Consider the following 16,973-nt stretch of genomic DNA (forward strand, 5'->3'; position numbering starts at 1 on the left):
TCCTCTCTGCCCAACTCTCAAGGTGGTCAAGATCCTGCTGAATGGCAGCACAGCCTTCTGGGGAATCAGCCAGTCCTCCCAGTTTGGTGTCATCAGCGAACTTGCTGAGGGTACACTCTGTCCCCTCATCCAGGTCGTTGATGAAAATTTTGAACACGATTGGCCTCAGAACCGATCTCTGAGGAACTCCACCAGCCACAGGCCTCCAATTCTACTCTGTGCCATTGATCACCACCCTCTGGGCTCTGTCATTCAGACAACTCTCAATCCATCTCACTGTCCACGCATCCAAGCCACACTGCCTGAGCTTGCTGATGAGGATGTTGTGGGAGACAGTGTCAAAAGCCTTGCTGAAGTCAAGGTAGATGACATCCGCTGCTCTCTCCTCATCTAGCCAGCCAGTTATGCACTCATAGAAGGCTATCAGGTTGGTCAAACAGGATTTCCCCTTGGTGAAGCCATGTTGACTCCCCCTGATAACCATCTTATCCTTCATATGTTCAGTGATAGCATTCAGGATGAGTTGTTCCATCACTTTTCCAGGGATGGAGGTGAGACTGACAGGCCTGTAGTTTCCTGGGTCATCCTTCTTGCCCTTTTTGAAGACTGGCGTGACATTGACCTTTCTGCAGTCCTCAGGCACCTCACCTGTCCTCCTTGACTATTCAAAAATGATAGAGAGAGGCTTAGCAATCACATCAGCCAGCTCCCTCAGCACTCTTGGATGCATCCCATCAGGACCCATTGGCTTATGAGCATTAAGCTTGACCAAGAAGGCTTTAACCTCTTCCTCTTCCACCCAGGGCAAGTCCTCTGCTGTCCTGGCCATCCTGTTATCCTTACCAGACTGGGCTTCCCAAGTGTTGGCCTTGGCCGTAAAGACTGAAGCAAAGAAGGCATTCAGTACTTTTGCCTTCTCTGCATCCACAGTCATCAGGGCACCCTCAGCATTCAGCAACGGGCCCACATTTCCCCTTGCCATCCTTCTGCTGCTGATGTACTTGAAAAATGCCTTATTGCTGTCCTTAACGTCCCTGGCTAAATTTAATTCTAGAAGGGCTCTAGCCTTCCTAGTTGCACCCCTCCATGCCCTGGCAATGTTCCTATACTCTTCCCAAGAAGCCAGCCCCAGTTTCCACCTCTCATAGGTGGCTGCTTTCTGCCTGAGTTGTCCCAGCAGATCCTTGCTCATCCATGGAGGCCTCCTACCTCCTTTTCCTCCTTTCTTGTGCATTGGGACACACAGATCCTGGGCTTGGAGGAAGTGGTACTTGAAGATTGACCAGCTCTCATGGGCACTTCTACCATCTAGAATCATATCCCATGAGATCCTTCAGAGTAGATCTTTGAAGAGGCCAAAGTCGGCTCGCCTGAAATCCAGGATCATGGGTCCTGCTTTGTGTTCTGACTCTTCCATACAGAATCTTGAACTCTACCATCTCATAGTCACTGCAGCTGAGGTTGCCTCCAACCTTCACATCCCCAACCAGACCCACCTTATTTGTCAGAACCAGGTCCAGCAGTACACCCCTCCTTGTTGGTTCCTCGATCATCTGCAACAGGAAGTTGTTGTCAACCATCTGTAGGAACCTCCTGGACTGCGTGTACTTGGCTGTGTGGCTTTCCCAGCAAATATCAGGGTGGTTGAAGTCCCCCATGAGGACCAGGGACTGTGATCGTGAGGCAGCTCTCAGCTGTTTGTAAAAGGCCTTATCCACATCCTCCTCCTGATCAGGTGGCCTGTAGCAAACTCCTACAACAATATCACCTGCCTTGCCCTGCCCATTAATTTTTACCCATAAGCACTCTACCCACTCCTCATCCCCACCCAGGCACAGTTCAGTACACATTAATTGCTCCCTCACATAGAGAGCAGCTCCACCTCCATGCCTTGTCAGTCTGTCTTTCCTGAACAATACATAACCCTCCATGGCTGTGCTGCAGTCATGGCAGCTGTCCCACCATGTCTCTGTGACCACAATGAGGTCGTAGCCCCACATCTGCACCCACCAGTTCCTCCTGCTTATTCCCCAGGCTGTGTGCATTGGTGTAGAGGCAGCGCAGGGGCTTACTCAAACACACAGGTTTCCCTGGGCGGGTGCAGGAGGTTCCTCCCTGGTTTGGCTCTTTCTCAGGGTGGTCAGCCTTCCACATCTCAGCCCAGTGTGCAGATGAAGGGCACTTATCATTGCATTCCCTGTCCTGCCCTGTTTCCCAGCTAGAGGGGACAGCTTGTTCTGTTTTGCTTCTCCCCACACGCCCCAAGTCCCTTAAAGATCTCTTTATTAAATTTGCTAATCTACTCCCAAATAATCCAGTGCCTTTATGGGAGAGATGAATCCCATCTCATCCTATCAAGCTGTAGTCCCCAAGGAAGGATCCATTGTCAAAGTACCCAAAGCCTTCCTGCCGGCACCAGCCTCTCAGCCAGGAGTTCAGTTGGATGATTTTTCCATTGCAAACTCCTCCTTTATCTCTAGTGAACAGGATAGAAGAGAAAATAACCTGAGCCCCTCTACCTTTTACCTGCTCCCCCAAGGTTTTAAAATCCATCTGGATCCTGGAGATGTCATGCCTCATGACATTCATAACTACATGAAACACAAAGTTATCTGTTGCAACTGCTGAGATGAAAAGCTTTCTAAAATCTGGAAATGTGACTGTGAACTTTCTTGGTCTTCTCATCCAAGCTAGGTAGAGATCACAGTTGTTTTTCTAATCTCATGATATTTTGTAATGTAATACAATTGGTAGAATATGGCTGAAGAATTCAGAGAGTGAATAAGTGTTTGACTTTTTTTTTTCCTTTTTTTAGCTTTTTTGCCCCCTTTTTCCCCCCTTTCCTCATTTTTCCTTTTCCATGTTTCTCACTCCCTTTTATTTCTGACTTAGTTTTGTTTCATGGTGGTGGTTTCTTGTAGTTTTTGATGTGTTTCAGCTATAAAATCCAATCAAGTCCTTTTTACTAAGTGACTTCTGCTTTTGGGGACTGATTCTTGCTAACTCACAAGTCTCAGTCCAATTCAAGGGAGGAAGGCCAGTGAGTGAAACAGAGGCCAATAAACTACCTTGTCAATTATTTAAACTTATTGTCACTGCAAGTACTGAAGGTCTCAGGGCTGTAGAAGTCTGCCTTGTGTGCTCAACAACTCAAGTTCTCTTAACTCACAGACCACTTAACTTGTAGCACAGAGTGGCCTGCCATAGGGAATAGACCCATATGTTTAGGCAGCCAATTCATATGAAGTCAAAATAAAATCTTGGCAGATAAATGTTTATGGAAGTGCTTGCTGTTTTCAATTATATTGTATGTAGGATTAAAAAAAAAATGCAGAAAGTATTCCCTTTGCTAAAACAAACACGTGTACACAGAGATCAATTTTTGAAAGAAAACTTTAGAAAAGGAAAAACTGAATTATTTTCTAGAATGTAAGTGTTCCCTCTTAGTTGTCTTATGGATGGAGGAAGATAAACTTTGGTTAGCATATTAGTTAAAGGTTTCCCCTATTCAAAGAATATAGTGATTTAAAAACACTTTGGGTTTTCTCCAAAGGCAGGAGACTTTGGTGACAGTAAAGGTTCTCGAGTCCTTGAATTATCACCCACTGGGCTATCTTGAAATCGAATCTTAGCCAACCACTTAGTAGTTATATGATAAAGTCAGAGATTACGGGCCAAATTCTCTTTTCAGTTATTCCACTGAAACCTATTGAAATCAATGTGAGATTGGACTCATGTAACAGTGAAGAATTTGGGCTACTGTCTTGAAGAGATAAGAACAGGGCCAATACTATAACAGCCTTTTTCAACAAAAACAGATTCAGACAAACTTAGGGTCATGTGCTGTCCTTGATGTGCATATAGCTATTCAAGTCATGTTGGACACCTATTTAGAAAAATACCACTTTTTCTGGTTGTTAGGTACAGAAGGAGTTTGGGTGGAAAACTTCCCAAGTAATTATTTTTACAGCTAAGCTTATGAAGCCCTGCATTTATTCATAGATGAGCAGCATTTTCCCAGTCAATGTGACACAATGCAAGTGACCCAAGAATCCAATGATATTGTTATTGTAGGTGATGAAGAGCATAGACAAAGTAGGCTTTGCCACATAGTGTTTCAATATATTTTGTGGAAATAATGTGGTTCCATCTCTTGTCCCTTCCCTTTCCAGACTTCACTGCAGTGCTTATGAGAAACAGTAATATTTGTACTGTCATGGAGATTCAATCTGTAAATCAAAGCACTCAAAAGGGGCACTAGATCTGGTTATGTGAAAGTAAGAAGCTTACTACAAACCATTAGGTTAGGTTAGCCGTGGAGATGAATCGAGAACCAAGTTCTCACACTGTCAGAACTTCTTTTAATTGGAAGCTAGAAAGATATAAGAGTGGTTTTAGTTTGCGTTTATGCTTAAGCAACTCACTTGCTACAGATCTTTAAATTGAGCCTTGGTGCATTTCTTGTTTTAGTGTTTAGGCTTTTGGGATATAACTGTGATTAAAAATGCACCTTAGCATCTTAGACACTGCTGTCTTTAGTCTTGAGTCCCCTTCAGCTATTTTTGCAGGCAGTGCCTCAGAGTTCCCCTTAAATCTACTTTTGTGGGTCAGCAGACCTGTGGCACTATTTTCTTGGTAGCAGTGACTATAGGAGCAGCAAATTGATCCATACTGATGCGTTCTAAGGTTGCCTTGCTATGCTTAAGCACTGGGATACTTGTGATGCTGTTTCCTGTAACTGATGTAGTTATATATATGTTCAAACTGGTGTAGTGCTGCTTTGTGCTGTTAGGTAGATATGTTGCGTGTTAAAACGAGCTGTTTTTTCAGTGGCAGGTGGAACAATCTGTAGCATTATATCCAGGGGCAAAATCATAAAGTATTTTAAGACTCTTGGATGAAAGGGAAATTATATAAATGCAAGGTAGTATTATTATAGTCATTTTATTAAATAACAATACTAGGTGTCTTTCTTTAGGCATAAAATCTATGCACATGAAAAACAATACTTGGCATCCTGCAGTAAAAGCACAGTGTGCAGAAGTGATGACAGTAATGAATAGCTTGGGAACACCAACAGAAACCACTGTATTGCATGTGTAATGTGCAGTGTGTGAACAGATTGCAACAGCTTTATCGAGGATTGTAAGGAAGTATGTCAAACCAAGCTGCAACAGTGTAAGAAAAATACAAAATAAAGTAACCAAGTAAACTACAGCTGGAGTTCTTATAGAATAAATTGGATAGAAAGTAAAGCAGAATTTGTGTTGATTGGCAACTGACACTATCTTTTTCTTAAATTGGGTATTTATTTGGGATTTTACTGTAGTGCTGAATATAGGAAAGAGACCAATACAAATTCATCAATGTGAATCAGATGTGGGAAACCCTTTGAGGAACGTGCCACACTTAATAGTTTGTTTATACCTAGTTGTACAGATTTTGTTCTCTGAGATGTACCTAAAAATCCTCGTGATAGCTTAACCCCTTTTGTTTGTTCATACCTATTCTCTTAATTCTCCACCGAATGCCTGGATTTCTGTAGGGTATTGCTGACTGTGAAAATCTTGTCTTATTTCCTTCAAGTGAAGTAGGAGTATTTCTTAACAAAAGTAAAGATTTTGCTAGCTACAGCAAAGCAAATGTAGATAGATTTTGCTGGGAAAGAAGAATTTAACATGAAATACAATGCTGGGTTTTCCACATTTATTTTTGTTCTTTATTGGAGAGATCACTGCAATGCTACGTTCCAAATTATCAAGAAAATCCAGAAATAGAGCCCTAATTACATAGCCTGCTGATCAAGGCAATCATCTGGGTTTTGGGACACTTGTATACACGTTCCTTTCCAATTAGCACATTCCAGATGAGGTCCCAGTAGCTGGCCTGAAATCAACTAGTCATAGATTCAGTAAATATTTTTCTGTGCAAAGAAGAAAACCTCCAGTATTCAAGTACTAAATAGATTATATCTTTGAATATCCTCTTAGTTATTAGCCACTTGACTAAGATGTATGTCTTTAATCTGAATCTGAGATCAAAGGTGCAATTTTCTCCTTTTTTTATGTGGGTTTTTTTACATAGCTTTGTATTCTTGAGTCTAAATACAGAGATTTAACTGAAGAAATACTATAATTTAAACCATTAACATGTCATCATATAGCTGTGTTTCTTAATAATGCTCCCTGTAATTTTGATATAATTCAGGTTTAATTTTACTTTTTTCCACTTCTTTTTCAGTAGCTTTGTTCTTCATTAAAGATTTAACCAAAAATTTTACATTAATATATTTGGTTGAAACCACTTTTCTGATAACTACAGAAATGGACTTTTTTTGCTGCAAAATAGGTTCTATATTAACCTTCTCCTTCTATTAGAAACGCACATACTGTAACATTCTAGTTATATAAATTAGATGTGTCATAAGATTCATAAAGTTAAAAAAACCACCATAAAACAGAACCACAAAAAAACTTGCATTCCTACTGTCTGATCTCAGGAAATCCTGAAATTCACAGATGCAAAAGGCTTACAGCTGTGTCTGTAGAACTAACTAGAAGGCTATGCTCTCCTATAGAAGAATTCAGAGGGAAGGGGGAAAAGCCATTCATATTTAAGAAGTAAGCAAACAGAATATACACATTTCCCATTTATCTGGAGCAGGACATTTATTAGGCAAGTCAGAGAAGTGTCTACATATTTTATTGCTGTGATTTAATTTTTCTTTTTTTTTTGTTTTCATCTCACTGCATGGGGTACATAAACCAGCTTTTCAAGAACAAAAGCAAATGAAAACTATGATTTTCCTTTTCCTATCTGCCCCAAGTGTTCTTAGGCCAATAAATAAAAATATGACTAGATGTAATTTTTAAATACAACTCCACTCCAGGTTAAATTTAAAACTAAAAAGAGTCATTTGTCACCCCACGAAGCCTTTGGGAAACTCAGGGAAATGAATGAAGATAAAAAAAATATACATGTGTTTTGGGTTTTCTTTGAAATGACAACTTCTGCCATAAAGCATTCCAGTTAGATTTGCTTGTCTCACTAAAATTCTACTTTTCTGTTTTCCTGCTTGTTTCTAGTCCATTGTTTCTATCAGTCCATTAGTCTTTGTTTCACGGTAGTAATGATATGCCCAAGCTCTTCAAGAATGAGTGTGCATCAAGCACAGTGGACCACATGCTGTGGGTGAATTAATTAAAGCACCAAGAAATTCATGCTCAGCAATGAGAACAATTGGCTTGATGCACTCTAATGTAGATTTCCTCGCAAAGACCTAAGGGCATGTAAAGTAACTGCTGTGAGCATATACCACATATTGGAGTGTACTGTAATTTCTGTGTCTCTATTCTGAACTTAGACTACTAGTCATACAGCAAGTGGCTCCTTTGCCCACATCTGTTCATCCTATCTCATTAATGGTGAGGACAGCTGCCCCCATTATGCTTCAGTGGGATGAGGTATAGTGAGAACAAAAGTCTGGAGAAGACATTATATGCAGGAAAGAAGGGCAGGAAGGTGTCCAGGAGCCTGGAATGGAGGTAATTGAGATGAAGCTCCTATCTGACAGCAAGACCTGGAGGAGCATTGCTGCCAAGCCATCTGGGATGGAAATTCTGTAATGAGAGGACAGTACTACACCATTCCATCATCTGTGAAGATTTCCTGGAAATTGCAAGCTGTGATCCATGAGGAAGTCCAGAACTGCAGAATAGATAAATGAGGACTGTATTGACAGCCTTTGCAAGAATTAAGCCCAGTATGTGATACTCACTTGCCCTAATGCAATTAGATTTTAACATTAGGTGAAATTTCAGAGATTTCACTATGAATAGACACAATATGTGTGTGTCAGTGTTCCATTGTTTAGCCAGTTATTCTTAGAAACCGGGTTTGCACTGGGTAACTGGGAGCCTGTCTGTGGACATGGAAAGGCAGAAGAAATCAATAGCAAGGGCCTGCTGCTGTCCTTATCCATGTCAATGAGTTTTGCAAAATTATTTCAAAGAACGGAGATAATATTTAGGTCCTCTACTGCATATTCAAAAATAGATCAGCTTGAATGCAAACTGATCGAGTAAGTCTGTGTCTATACAATGCCTTTGTGGTGGGTCTGTGTGGCCAGGTTTTGGTAGCTACAGGGGTGGCTTTTTAAATAACAAGCTGCTAGAAGCTTCTCCTGTAGCTGATAGGGTCAGTACCAGTTGGCTCTAAGATGCACCTGCTGCTGACCAAGGCAGAGCCAATTAGCGATGGAGTTAACACCTCTGTGAATAACGTTGGAGAAAAGGAAGAATTTGCTGTGTAAAGTCAAAACTACAGCAGCAGAAGAGAGAATGTGAGAACATCTCTGCAGATACCAAGGTCAATGGAGAAGGAGGAGGAGGAAGTGCCAAGGCACTGGAAAAGGGGTTCCACTCAACCTGTGGTGAAGGCTATGGTGAGGCAGCTGTCCCCCTGCAGCCCATGGAAGTCCATGGTGGAGCAGAGATCCAGTCACAGCCTGTGGAGGACCCCACACCAGAGCAAATGGATGCTCAAAAGAGTCTGTGATCCCAGGGGAAGCCCATGCTGGAGCAATGTTCTAGTAGGACCTGGGAACCCATAGAAAGAGGAGCCCATGCCAGAGCAGATTTGCTGCCAGGACTTGTGACCCTGTGGGGGACCTATGTTGGAGCATTCTGTTCCTAAAGGACTGTTTTTCCTGTGGATGAGACCTGTGTTGTGGCAGTTTGGGAAGAGCTGCTCCTGTTGGAAGAACCCATGTTGGAGAAGTTCATGGAGGGCTGTCTCACATGGGATGGACCCCACACTGTTTATTTGGTTAAAACTATGCAACTTCCTGTGTGGATAATTTTATTAATTTAGTTTAAAAATCCATTGATTTAGCTTTATATGAGGTAGAAATCAGTTCAAATTGATAGAAATTGGGTTTAAATTGGATTACAATTGCTTGCCCATAGACCCTGTTGAGTCTACAAACCTTGGCAACTTATAACTTCAAGCTTTCCTTCATTTTCTTCTTTCAAGCTCTGTAATAAGTCGTTTCTCATCCCACTTGTCTTACAGCAAGAGTTGCCACAGTGAATTAGAATTAAGTTCATCATTTTTACTACTAACCTTGTGAAACCATAGACAAATATTGCCTAAAAGTTAGATGCACTGTACACAGTACACTTGAAAACTCTTAAAATCTATGGATTACATTTAACCTCATATAACAGGGAAGTTTTCTGGTTTGTTTATATTGAGGAAAATTTTTCTGTCCTATGTACTACATCTTTTTTTTTGTAGTAAATTTTAAGAGAACTGGATCACCCTCATAACTTCAAACCGTGTCTTGTGATTTAGCACAGTGCTAGTTTACATAGTGCAACATACTGTGATGGAGTAAGCTAGCTTTGAGCTGCTGCTGTCACACTCCTCTTGTTCTAAAATTGGCCATTGACCAGTCTGATTTGCTTCATGAATCAGAAAAAATTAAAGCTTATTGCCCTAGTGGTGCTTACTGGCAAATAGGAGTTGCTTGAACTTTGGAATATCACATATCTATTAGGTTTTTTCCCTGGTTATAGTCTCTGCAGTAGAGCTTAGAAAAAAAGGGAAATGGCATCACACCAATATTCCTGCTCATTAGTGACAATCCTGTCCCTAGGGTAATGGTGCTATTGGGCACATCCATTGATTGGCTTCAAAGCAGCTACGACGGAGCTATGGCTCTGGTATTTAGTGGATTATTGCATAGCAGTGCTACCAGCTATGTCCAGAAAGTTTGTAAGATCTGAAATACATTCCTGTGTAACTATGTAAAAGATGAGATATTGGAAGAGAGATAATTGTTACCTTGCAACAGATGTGCTGTAACTTATTTCAACAGAAGCAAGAACAAGGATGTTTTATAGCCTTTTGGTTTTGCCTTTTTGTTGCTGTTCTCCTAAGGGGAAACAAAACTGTACAGTACTTAGCAGAAACTATCACTTGAGAAGAAAAGGTACAGGTGAATGAAAGTGCTAGGAGAAAAGTGGTGCTACTTGTGGCAACAATGAGACAAAACCAGATGGAATTGCAAGCAAAAATCTTTGTCCTGCAAGTACAGATTCACATGTATCTTCTTCTTCTGATGGTTAGGCATCCCATTCCTGGAGAATGCTTAAGGCTAATGTCTAAAATATGTTGACAATGCAATCTGATTTGGAAAAGGTAATTTGTTTGAGGAAGCAATCTGCCAATGGTGTTACATTGTACAGTGGTAAAAAGCTAAATAATATAGGTATTACTGTTTAACATTGGACATCAAGATGTGGCAATGCCAGACTGAGGAGCCTTGAATGAGTTCCATAAATACATTATGAACTAAATTATTCTAGTAGCACTCACATAATAGAGCCTCATTTTTAAGGTAGTTTCCCTATCAGATGCAGTATGAAAGAATTTGCTGGAATTATAATGTCTAGAAGTATCTGAAAGAATTTACAGTTGTTTTTTTTTTCCTTTTTGTCTGCACAACTGGTACACCTGAAGCCTGTGACAGAAAAGCAGACAAAATTACCAGAAATTGATCTTGCAGGATGAAAAATACTAATGCCACTATCTCCTAGAAATAATATTCCCTTTGAAAATTTTAGGCATATGTTTCAGACTTAGGAATTCAAAATAGTGAATGTTTACATTTCTAAAGGCATATCTGCACGTAAGCTGGTTGAATCAGAACAAGGATCAGCATGCAGATCATGCCTTCTGTTACTTACAAATCAGGTCAGAGTAGATAGTTTCTGATATCCAGTTTCTGAACTTTGTAAGCATCTCAGCTTTTCATATGCAAATTATATCCAAGATTTTTGCAGAGTAGTTACAAATCATCTGCAATCAATGTCACTAGGATGAGATCAGGTTAAATCCAGTTCACAGAATTAAACCATTTCATTGGCCTTATTTTCTTTGAAGATTACAGGAAGTATTCATATAAAATAATCAAAGTATTAATTACTGCTGTAAAATATATATCTTAACACAGCGTAGACGGCATTACTATGAACAATGGAAACATGAACCCCCTCAAGGGTTAGATCATGACAGCTGTATCTCAAGTAGGGTTGCCACTTATCTCATAGAAAATGATATTTTTCATAATACATTCTTAAATACCACATTCCACATTCCTCTTTGTAGTAGACTACAAGAGTGTAGACTATTCCTCTTCTTATATTTTCCAGTTCTACATGCTACAAAACTTTTCATTTGTCCCTAAGGTATTCCTGCTGCTTTCCTTGAAGGATAAGAACACCTGCTTTATTTTTGAAAGTTGTAGTTGGAACCAGCATCACCCCGACAGAACTACTAATGATGGATTTTCTCTCCTTTGAGAGAAGCACCCATTGCTGGTTACCTCCATTTTCTTCAGCAGTAGACAAGGTAAGATACTCTTACAATAGCTCTCTAATCCTAATCTAGAACATCTGTCTGACCCAGGAAAATTCAAAATCATTCAGAGCTGGGTATTAAGTAATCACAACTAAGTGCATTTAAAGAAAAATATAGGCAAAGGAGGTGTATCCCAACATGTATATGACACTTCGGAATGACACTTCAGCCTTGCAGGGACAATTGCTAGGGCCACTTTGCTGGTGAAGTTTTACAAGTTGAGAAATGAAGTTGCATTCTCCTCAGACACTATTTTCAAAATGAAAAGACCATAAGAGGAGGTTTAAACCTTAAAAGATAGTATGCTTCATGCATTACTTGTGTATTATAATTGAATATAGGGAAATAGAAGAGACAAAACTGTGAGACCTGAAGGCTGTTACTTTTCAATGTAATGAAGAAGCTTAGTACCTTGGCTTATATGAACAGTTAACTGAAATAGTTTGATCCTACATCTTCCTTGGGATATATGAAATACAATATTATTTTACATAACTTAAATTGGTAAACTTTATTATGATTATAAATTATAGACATTAATGGATCATTAATCAATATAATAAACAGCATTGTCATAAAAGGATTTCAATTTATTTAAAATTCTCCCTAAGAACCTTTCTGACACCTTCTACCAGAAATTGATGTTATTTGATTTATCCCTAATCATTCTACACTTGCTTGGTTCCACTAATTACCGCTTCAGTTCTCAACTCTTTGTTTAGATCACCTTTACCCTTAATTCCCATAAGTTAAAATACAGCACCAGCTTGTCAGGCTTCAGATGCATGTCTAAGTGTGTTAACCAGTATATATAATACCCAGGAAGGCTCCACACACCAAACGTGGTGATATTCTATAGAATAAAGTTAAAATTATTGCCACACTGTGTATAATTACTCAGGCAGGTGTTTACTGTTTTAAGTAATCAGTCAATAAATTCATGTCTTGAAGTAGCTTGAGATCTACAGTTAATCATCTTCTTCTGCTGAATTTCAACAACTGGGTTTCTCTAAGCATGACTTCATCAAATGCTGGCCATTAAAGTTCTGAAGTCATAAACTAACCCAAAGGTCATTGGCTAAAAAGATAATAAATAAGGTTATGTAGCCTGATCCACTACTTTAGAAATAAGTGTACTGGTCTTAGCGGAAAGAAAAAACCCTAAGCCCCAAGCACTCATTGTTTACCTTTGTGTACTTAGCAAGCTTTAATTGAAGTCCATGGTTTGTGGTTGATACTAGTTGGCCAGGTTCCACAAAAGTCAGGAAACTGAGCTCAATTTATACCTAATGCAGTAAAACTGCTCACAGTAGACTGAGTAATTAAGCATAGGCACAAATCTGAAAGATCAAGATCATAAGATATGTTGCACTCACTTCTAAACTAGATTAGCATATTGTATCTACAGTGCTATAATAAGGACTCAAAACTATCAACATTAATTTGGAAAAGATATAATTGTTTAGTTTTTCAAACTCAGGTCTTTTTAGTGGTTGATTGCAGTCCAGAAATGTGTACATGTGTATTTTTATATATTAAGTCAAGATAATAAATATAGGGGAACAAATTATGAACTTGTGCAGTCATGGCTGGGAAATTGGGTAGATTTGTTTATATATAGAAAATAACCAAACATTTTTGTTGTTCAGATTCTTTTTACCTTTCCGTAAACCTATTCCTAAATGCACAGTTACCTCATTTATAGCTGCCTCCACTATATTCTAACCTCCTGATCTAGTTGTATTCCTGGGTTCCTCTTTCTCATTCAGAGAATTAAACTTGGTAAAGAAGTTGCCTTACCTCTATTCACATACACTGCTAAAATTTGACTAAAATCAGGAGCAGTGTTCTCCTTCAAATACTACTCATGCTTCCGCTTTTGTCTCAAGCTCCCATTTGTGAGATAATGATTGCCTACTTTTAAAGTCCTTCATTTCTAACATTTTGAATTTCTGTTCATAAAGCTAATTCAGGACAAACTAGCAGCTCTGCAGTGAGATCAAATACTGACGAATAAGAGTAATCTGAACAAGTATATTCTAATAATTTGACTTTTGAATTATGATCTAGTGTTCTGAAAGGTGCTGTATGAGGAACCATTTTTGTTTGTTTAGTTGGATTATTTTTTATAATTCCTATAAAGCTCTCATTTTATGAGATTTTAATTGTACTTTTCATTAGGCTTCTGTTCACTTTTGAACCTCTTATTTGACTTTCTTCTTTCAGAATTTTCTTTGAATAGTCAAGTTTACTTCAATATTTTCCAGCTACATATTCTGTAAGATTCACTTTTGAGCTTCTTTTTTTTGTAAGCTGATTGTTGACAGTACTGAATATATTTCAAATATATATGGAAATGCTTTGGTATTTTCCTGTTATTTGTCAGAAAAATTTTTGCTTTTACAGAGGTGTTTCATCCTTGACCTTCTCATTATGATTGGCAACATTTTTTTTTAAATAACTTTTTTCCTTATAGTAAAAAATACTTATTTTTCTTCACTGAAGAATTGCTGTGCTTTTAAAAAAAACCCAAAAATCTCCAAAGAATACCTGTGGTGACTTTTTTTTTCGTTATGAAGAAAATGATCATGAATTGGTGGATTTCCCAAGGTTTGGATGTCTTGGAATTAAGATACTATATACCTCTAAACTTTATCCAAGATTCAAGGGCAAAAGCCCTTTAAAGAAATCTCTTTAAGGAATCCATTCAAAATTTATATTAATCCAAAACTAATGCTACTTTGAATTCTGTTTTTCTCTTTCCTTGTATCTGGAGACATTTAGAAGTGCTAGTCATAAAAATGTCTGCAACCAGTTTCTGTATTGGTCCAGTTCATGTATGAATCATTTTCACAGAAATAGGACACATCTCATTAAGTATTTGTTATGTCTTTACTTTTCCACATTCAGTCACCTTACAGAGCAGGAGAAAAGGCGGCATACAGAGGCTACGTACATACATTTATTGTGCCTAGTACAAAAATGTATGCTCTGTCCTATGAATGATATCTATAATATTCCAAAATTATTACTTTGTGGACTATGTACTTAATTTTGCTACATTTTAGCTCCTGGTGTTAAAAAACACAGTATGCAAGGTGAGTAATACTGCTTCACCTAAAAATAAAAATTTATAAAAGGATTTGTGGAAAAGTCATTGATAAAGCTTTAATTGCAGAATTCAATTTATCCACTGTCTACTTTCTTTATTTGTAAGCAGAACAGGAATAAATTATCATTACAATTTATTGTATAGTAAAACAATATTTGCAATTGAAGGGCTAAATGATAGAATTACTCATAAGACACATAAGGAAGTCTAGAAATAACAATTTGTTTGTGGGTATTTTTCTGCCTTCCTTTTAAAATTCTAATCTATATGCTTTGCATGGACATTGTAAAATAAGCTGGTTTTAGGCCATTTCTGAATGGCAGAGAAATCATTTGACATAACAGCCAATACCTTGACAAGTCTTCAGGCTGTTCCATACGGCGTTATAACTTTGCCACATAGGATAAATAGGGAAATGATTAAAAACAAAGTGAATTATGATGTGGTTAATGGACTATAATTGTACAATGGATAGTTTTTTATGAATCTGAAAAGAATAGACATACGTAGTCTCTCTGGGTTTTCTTTGCAAAACTTCATGTTAAAGTCATACTACTTGTTAGAAGTAAAATAGTAAGATTAGTGTAGGAGTCTGGAAAAGAACATTTATCAAAAGTTATCCAAACAATATATTTTACATTTTTGTTCTTTAAAGACTCATCTGAGCCTAATTCTTGTCTTCTACAGCTGCAGCATTAATTTCACTAGTATTTTTTTTAAATCAAATATTGAAAATAAGCCTTTAAAGATCAATAAAAAGCTAAATTATTCAGTACCAGACAGTACAAAATGTTTTGTTCCACCTTTTTTGTTATTAAATATTGAAATAAGACCTCTGAGTATTTCTTAAGTAGAGCAGTGTTTTAGCATCTTTAAAGAAACTGATTCTAAAATCCACCTAGAGGGGAATGATAGTATATATTTTTAAAATACTGTTCTCTCTTTAAATTATACAGAGTTTAGGACTAAAGTCTGTCGTTCTGAACTTCTCATGTAATATAAGGGGAAGCCTACTTAAGATATATTTGATTGGGGAATATTCACTTGTGTGAAGCAATTTAAAAAACATTGGCTTTCTATCTATAATGCATTTTGCCTTGCCTCTGTAAGTAACAGATTCATAGGGCATTAACAATCCATTTCCATTTCTCTATGAAGATAGATATTTTTTGTGTCTGTATTTGATCTTCACAAAAATACCCAAACTAAAGTACTAGAGCCATGTAAGACTTGTACATGCTGACTCTTTAAAGACAGATTTTGCTGAAGTCTATGAGATTTCTTAGGTTTTAATAGGTTTTGGTTGGCTCATTTGAATTCAGGCCACTGACCTGCTTTTCTGTTGCAAATGCACTACAAAGCCATAGATTTCTAGGGTTATAAGATTGTTACAGCCTTCATAAATTCTAGCCTTTTCTGTTGTTTCAGTTAAGTCTCTTTTGTTGTGGGTTTTTTTTTCTATTAATATAAAGAAAAATGGAGAATTTTCAGTTTTCTGTTCATGTGATCACTGAATGCCTTATGTGAGGCCTCATATAAAATTAACAGAATTTAGAGAGGAAAGTAGAGAACATGAATATTCCAGTGGTTGGAAGAGAGATACTGAGATAGAAAGCAGTTAATTTTTAATTTTTTAATGAGCCTTTAAAATACACTGAGTCTTGCACAGGGTAATACAGTATAGTACATCATAACTCAACCCTCAGTAGTCAGACCTAGCCAATGGCTAGGATGAGGATATCCCTATATCTCTTTTCTCTTGAGTTCTGATGGACAATTAACAAGTAGAAATCAAGGCCAAGGTCAGACTGGCATACTGTGAGATGACATCAGTCACTAGCTAATATCAGTTAGCAAAATTCTCTTTCACAACTGCTGCGTCAGCAGAGACATAATCTTCAGCTTTCTGTTGGTTTATCTTTGGTGAACAGCACAATGTGATACTGCCAGCTCTTCGGGAGAAGGAAGCTTGTCATTAATGACAGTGAATCGTATAGCAAGGTGATGAATGCTACTGCATGGAGAGCAAACTAACAGGCATGTAAAAGGCACAAAACCAATCTGGGACACACAGCAAGAAGTAGGTGATAAGTCTTACACTGTTGGAGGATGGGGAACATCATGCCCTGTTCAGAGCTATATGGTTTTGTACAGATGTTTGGTAGAAGTGAGCATCATCAGAGGACAAGGAAGGCACGTGTGGTCTGACCACTGACGAAAGAGAGAACAAGGAGGTGGTGAATAAAACTTCCAGACCTCCTTCCTTTCTATGGTTAGGGAGGTTTAGGATTTTTATTTTTGTTTATTTTTTGTTTGATATGTTGTGGGTTTTTGGGTTTTTTTTTTATTCTGGAAGTGCTAACTGATGGATAAAATAGGTTTATGTTCTATTATTTATTTGGAAAATCTGCTGCCATTTTCCATGGCAGCTCAGAGA

This window comes from Colius striatus, chromosome 3 (genome assembly GCF_028858725.1).
Source record: "Colius striatus isolate bColStr4 chromosome 3, bColStr4.1.hap1, whole genome shotgun sequence".
In the NCBI taxonomy this organism is placed as follows: Eukaryota; Metazoa; Chordata; class Aves; order Coliiformes; family Coliidae; genus Colius; species Colius striatus.